Genomic DNA, 6,000 nt, shown 5'->3' with positions numbered 1-6,000 from the left:
GGGTCAAAGGTCATCGAGCGGCCAGTGGCAATGTTTGAAAGATACCCTGACAGGCTACTCGAAGAAGACTGGCTTTGACCTCAACACTGCTCTGGACCGCCCCGCAACGCAACCTCTCATTGACCGCACACTGACCCAACCTGACAAATGTTTTCTTTTTTCTTTGTCAGCGTTATTTATCCTTTTCAACTTCGCGCCGACCTCTCCATCCTCTCTCTCTCTCTCTCTCTCTTTCTCTATCTCCTTCTCTCTCTCTCTTTCGTTGGCTATCTCCCTCTTCCTGCTTCAGGATCGCATGCCAGGGGTCTGCCCCGCCCTTGAGGGATCACCAGTGTAATGTTGAGGGCGGGTTGAGATTGGATACAGGTCTCTGGGCATCATGCCCACGTCTCGCACTCCCTATTCAGCCAGAGCTTCAGTATGACGGCCCACCGATATCCCCAACATCGCAACAACAGATGATCTGGTCTTTGCCACATTGTTGTTTTCTACATTACAACAGTGATTACACTGCAAAAATGTACTTCATTTGGATGACCAGAGGTTGTAAAAGGTATGCAAGGTGTTTTTTTTAGCCCTAGTTTCACTGTGCATCTGTACAGAGTGACTGTTTATTCAGCAGGGTGAGGATCACTCACTGTGTAACTGTACAGAGTCACTGTTTATTCAGCAGGGTGAGGGTCACTCACTGTGTAACTGTACAGAGTCACTGTTTATTCAGCAGGGTGAGGATCACTCACTGTGTAACTGTACAGAGTCACTGTTTATTCAGCAGGGTGAGGATCACTCACTGTGTAACTGTACAGAGTCACTGTTTATTCAGGGTGCGGATCACTCACTGTGTAACTGTACAGAGTGAGTGTTTATTCAGCAGGGTGATGATCACTCACTGTGTAACTGTACAGAGTGACTGTTTATTCAGGGTGAGGATCACTCACTGTGTAACTGTACAGAGTGACTGTTTATTCAGCAGGGTGAGGATCACACTGTATCACTGTACAGGAGATCTGTTTTTGAGCAGGGTGAGGATCACTCACTGTGTAACTGTACAGAGTGACTGTTTATTCAGCAGGGTGAGGATCACTCACTGTGTAACTGTACAGAGTGGCTGTTTATTCAGCAGGGTGAGGATCACTCACTGTGTAACTGTACAGAGTCACTGTTTATTCAGCAGGGTGAGGATCACTCACTGTGTAACTGTACAGAGTCACTGTTTATTCAGCAGGGTGAGGATCACTCACTGTGTAACGGTACAGAGTCAGTGTTTATTCAGCAGGGTGAGGATCACTCACTGTGTAACTGTACAGAGTCACTGTTTATTCAGCAGGGTGAGGATCACACTGTATCACTGTACAGGAGATCTGTTTATTCAGCAGGGTGAGGATCACTTACTGTGTAACTGTACAGAGTGACTGTTTATTCAGCAGGGTGAGGATCACTCACTGTGTAACTGTACAGAGTGACTGTTTATTCAGCAGGGTGAGGATCACTCACTGTAACTGTACAGAGTCTCTGTTTATTCAGCAGGGTGAGAATCACTCACTGTAACTGTACAGAGTCACTGTTTATTCAGCAGGGTGAGGATCACTCACTGTGTAACTATACAGAGTCACTGTTTATTCAGCAGGGTGAGGATCACTCACTGTGTAACTGTACAGAGTGACTGTTTATTCAGCAGGGTGAGGATCATTCCCTATGTAACTGTACAGAGTGACTGTTTATTCAGCAGTGCGAGGATCACTCACTGTGTAACTGTACAGAGTCACTTTATTCAGCAGGGTGAGGATCACTCACTGTGTAACTGTACAGAGTCACTGTTTATTCAGGGTGAGGATCACTCACTGTGTAACTGTACAGAGTGACTGTTTATTCAGCAGGGTGAGGATCACTCACTGTGTAACTGTACAGAGTGACTGTTTATTCAGCAGGGTGAGGATCACTCACTGTGTAACTGGACAGAGTCACTGTTTATTCAGCAGGGTGAGGATCACTCACTGTGTAACTGGACAGAGTCACTGTTTATTCAGCAGGGTGAGGATCACTCACTGTGTAACGGTACAGAGTCACTGTTTATTCAGCAGGGTATGTGTTAACATAATTGTCATTCAAAAAGAAGCTGAATATTTTATCTTGCATCCTTTTTGTCTAACTATTAATATACTTTGCTGCTCCTGACTGGGCAGCACCTCAGAACAATAGCCTGCAGCGCCCAGGAGAGCCATCAAACCGTCAGTTTCCAGTGATTTGCGTGAACTTTGCCCGAGTGCAGAAAAAGGGTGATCACGATCGTCAATGGGAGAGGATGAAACAGTGTTAGCAATGTGGCCGAATGCCACTTTATTGTCTTGAGACTGGAATCAAAGTCAGGTCCTGAGGCACTCTGAGAATAGCAGAACTGTACCGTCAGCAAGCAATTGTCTGATCGTTGCCGCAGCGACACATTAAGACGATCTTTGCCGGCATTGCGGCTACCCCACGCCCCCTCCCCCAAAGCCAAAGGAAATTCACCAAACGGATGAAGACATTGTGCACCCCCTCACCATCCCGACGGCCATTCTGACTGGAGCACCCACCAGCCATAAAGTGCAATTTATCATGTCCACTCCACCTAACCTGCACCTCTTTGGACTGTGGGAGGAAACCGGAGCACCCGGAGGAAACCCCACGCAGACACGGGGAGAACGTGCAGACTCCGCACAGACAGTGACCCAAGCCGGGAATCGAAGCTGGGAGGACCCTGGAGCTGCGAAGCAATTGTGCTAACCACTATGCTACCGTGCCGACCTAGGCCCACACCCCCACCCTATCTCCGTGACCCTGCGCATTGATCCACACAGTCACTCAGGGCCAAAATCGAACCCAGGTGCCTGGCGCTGTGAGGCAGCAGTGCTAACCACCGTTAATCAACAGCTCATAACACTGATGATCTGGTCGTTATTGCATTGCGGGATAGCAATCACACATGATTAGAGATGGCGATGAGAGAAATAGGTGATTATTGGGTTTATAACCAGCACCCCTGGAGACCCCCCCCCCCCCCCCTCCCCTTCCCCATCTCTGTCCCAGGAACCTCTTCTGACAAACTGACCCTCGGTTCTCACAGTTTAAATGGCTGCAGCTGCACATTCTACGTGTTTCAAACTGATTCGATCCCGTTCTCTGGCATTCTTTGGAAGCACGGATGCAGAAAATTCCTATTCTGTTTAATAAAATATTTTATATGAAGTTTCCAGGCAACACAGTCCATCCTGTGTTGACGTCTCCAGAGGATGATTGGAAGGAATTTGTTTGGCCTCCCAGAAATGCTGGCAGCCTTGGGAACTTCCCAGATAAATCTTTTCCTTCTCCGTCCATATTTTAGTTTGCATTCATATAGCGCCTTTCACCCCCCCCCCCCCCCCCCGGGCATGGGCCCAAGGTACGTCTTACCCAAAGCGTGGGAGCCGGCAGTGTTGTGGTAATGTCACTGGACTGGTCAGCCCAAGGCCCAGGCCCTGCGGGGGAGGGGACTTGGATTCAAATTTCACCACCTGGTAGAATTTATATTCAGTGAATAAAAGCCGGGATTGAAAGCTGGTCTCAGTAACAGTGACCGTGACAACGATCATCGATTGTCATAAAAACCCACCTGGGTCACTAATGCCCCCTCTGGGGAAGGAAATCTGCCGTCCTTACCCGGTCCGGCCTACACGTGACTCCAGACCCCACAGCGATGGGGTTGACCTTTACTGAAGAATGGTACAGGATTTTCCGCTAATTCTTCATCTGTGGATCCACTTAATGTCTCCATCCTTGCATTCTTTGCTGCTGACGTCCCGCACTGTTCAGCCCAACCTGGCAAGCGCATGCAACTTAAAATGTCTCTTTGAGAAAATGCAATAGGAGTCGCAGTAGCGTGCAGTTCTACAAGAATCAGAGAATCTACAGTGCAGAAGGAGGCCACTCAGCCCATCGAGTCTGCACCGGCCCCCACAGAGAGCACCCCACTCAAGCAGCATCCCCCCCCCCCCCCACCCCGTCCCCACAACCCAGCAACCCCACCCAACCTTTTGGACACTAAGGGCAATTTAGCGTGGCCAATCCACCTAACCTGCTCATGTTTGGACTGTGGGAGGAAACTTGAACACCCGGAGGAGACCCACGCAGACACGGGGAGAACATGCAGACTCCGCACAGTCACCGGAGGCCGGGATCGAACCCCGGGACCCTGGCGCTGTGAGGCAGCAGTGCTAACCACTGCCCCACCGTGCTGCCAGCGTGCCTGACCAGAACTCCACTCCAGGGCCGGCTCAAGGCACCGGCAACTCGGGCAGTCGCCCGGGGCGCCATGTGCTCGGGGGCGCCAGAGACTCGGGTCCCGCGCATGCGCAGTTGGGCCGGTGCCAACCAGCGCATGCGCGGTGGCCGCCCGCCCCCAGGGCGGCCCCCCGGCTCGGTCCGCCCCCCCCCCGGTCCCCTCGGTTCCGCCCCCCTCGGGTCCGCCCCTCCCCTCGCCCCCCATCAATGTTCCATTGCACTTTTAAACCTTTCCTCAACTGGGGCTGGAACAGATTCGTGGGGTGTAATTGGGGATTAGAGGGAATGGGCATGGCACAACACAGGAGCAGGAGGCCATTCAGCCCCTCGGGTCTAGCGTTGGATTCAGTTACCTTATTTGTTTTATTCTTTCATGGGAATGGGTGTTGCTGGGCATTTGTTGCCCATCCCTAATTGCCCCTTGAACTGAGTGTCTCGCTCGGCCATTTCAGAGGGCTGCTGTGGGGTCTGGCGCCACATGTAGGCCAGACCGAGGGAGGACGGCAGATTTCCCTTCCCTAAAGGAGGGCATTAGTGATCCAGGTGGCTTTTTACACGAACCATTCCAGATTTTAATTGAATTCAAATTCCAGCATCTGCCAGGGTGGGATTTGAACCCATTACCCTGGCTCTCTGGATTACTAGTCCAGTGACAATACCACTATGCCACCGCCTCCCCATGATCTGCATCTCAACTCCATTTGCCCACCTTTCATTCAGAGCTCCTCATTTCTTCACCAACAAAACATCCTGTCAATCCCGACCTTGAGAACGATCAGCCCCAACACCCCATCACCAACACCCCCAACACCGACAATGTTGTTTTTTTTGGGAAGCGATTTCCACATTCCCAACGTGTGAAGAACTGCTCCATGATTCACTCCTGGACGGCCTTGCTCTCCTTTTAAGATGGACGCCCTTCTGGTTGCACTGCCAGAAGAAGCAGTTTTGATGTGTCAGTTCAATAAACCCTTGTCATCGTTTTGGACACGGTCGCGCTCGGTCCCCTAAGTTCGAGGAACGCAGGTCAGGTTTGTGAAAGCCATCGTCATTTAGCATTTTAATAGAAACAGGAGGCTTCCATTCAGCCCCTTTGCGTCTGTCCAGCTGTACAATGAGATCCTGCGACCTACTTGCGGTAGTATGACTAGGGGTATTACGGTACATGGAAGTGAGCTGCTATTGGTGCAGAGGACTCGCTGCCCATTGGCCCGGGTAAGTCATGCGCCTCTCAGCCAATTGCTGAGAGGTAGGTAGCTCCGCCTACGAGGCGGGTTATAAGAACCCGTGCTTCCCGGCAGTCGGCCTTTCTTCTGTACGTCTGCTGCCGGGCACACACCTTGTGCATTAAAGCCTATCATTCGGATCTCACCTACGTTTCGTGTCCATTGATTGTGCATCACTACTCCTAGCGAATTATTCCTTCACACCCTTGGGTAACAAAGCATCTATCAATCACGGTTTTAAAATTAACAATTGAAGGGAGTTCTAAACTCCTACTGTGTGCAGAAGTGTCTCCTAATCTCAATCCAGAAAAGTCTGGAACTATATTCTAGACACTGCCCAGCCAGGTCAAATAGTTTCTCTCAACCTATCAGCTCTGTTCGCATTAATAACTTGCAAACTTCATTCAAATCACCCCTTAACCTTGTTAACCTTAAATGTATAAAAAAAGGAAATTCAAAACAAGCCACTGCTGACCAA

General features: G+C 50.3%; 1 protein-coding gene across 1 annotated transcript in view; it reads left to right on the top strand.

Annotated features, from left to right (window-relative positions):
* The first annotated feature begins 469 nt into the window (after positions 1-469).
* Positions 470-6,000, top strand: part of LOC119958014 (G-protein coupled receptor 4-like) — a 44,285-nt gene continuing 38,754 nt past the window's right edge. The window contains exon 1 of the mRNA XM_038786273.1: positions 470-553. The gene's annotated coding sequence lies outside the window, so the exon portion shown is untranslated. The remainder of the gene's footprint in view (positions 554-6,000) is intronic.

The sequence above is a fragment of the Scyliorhinus canicula genome, chromosome 27 (assembly GCF_902713615.1).
Source record: "Scyliorhinus canicula chromosome 27, sScyCan1.1, whole genome shotgun sequence".
NCBI classification, from domain to species: Eukaryota; Metazoa; Chordata; class Chondrichthyes; order Carcharhiniformes; family Scyliorhinidae; genus Scyliorhinus; species Scyliorhinus canicula.
Note: the sequence above shows the minus strand (reverse complement) of the source record. Positions and strands in the feature narration are given on the sequence as shown.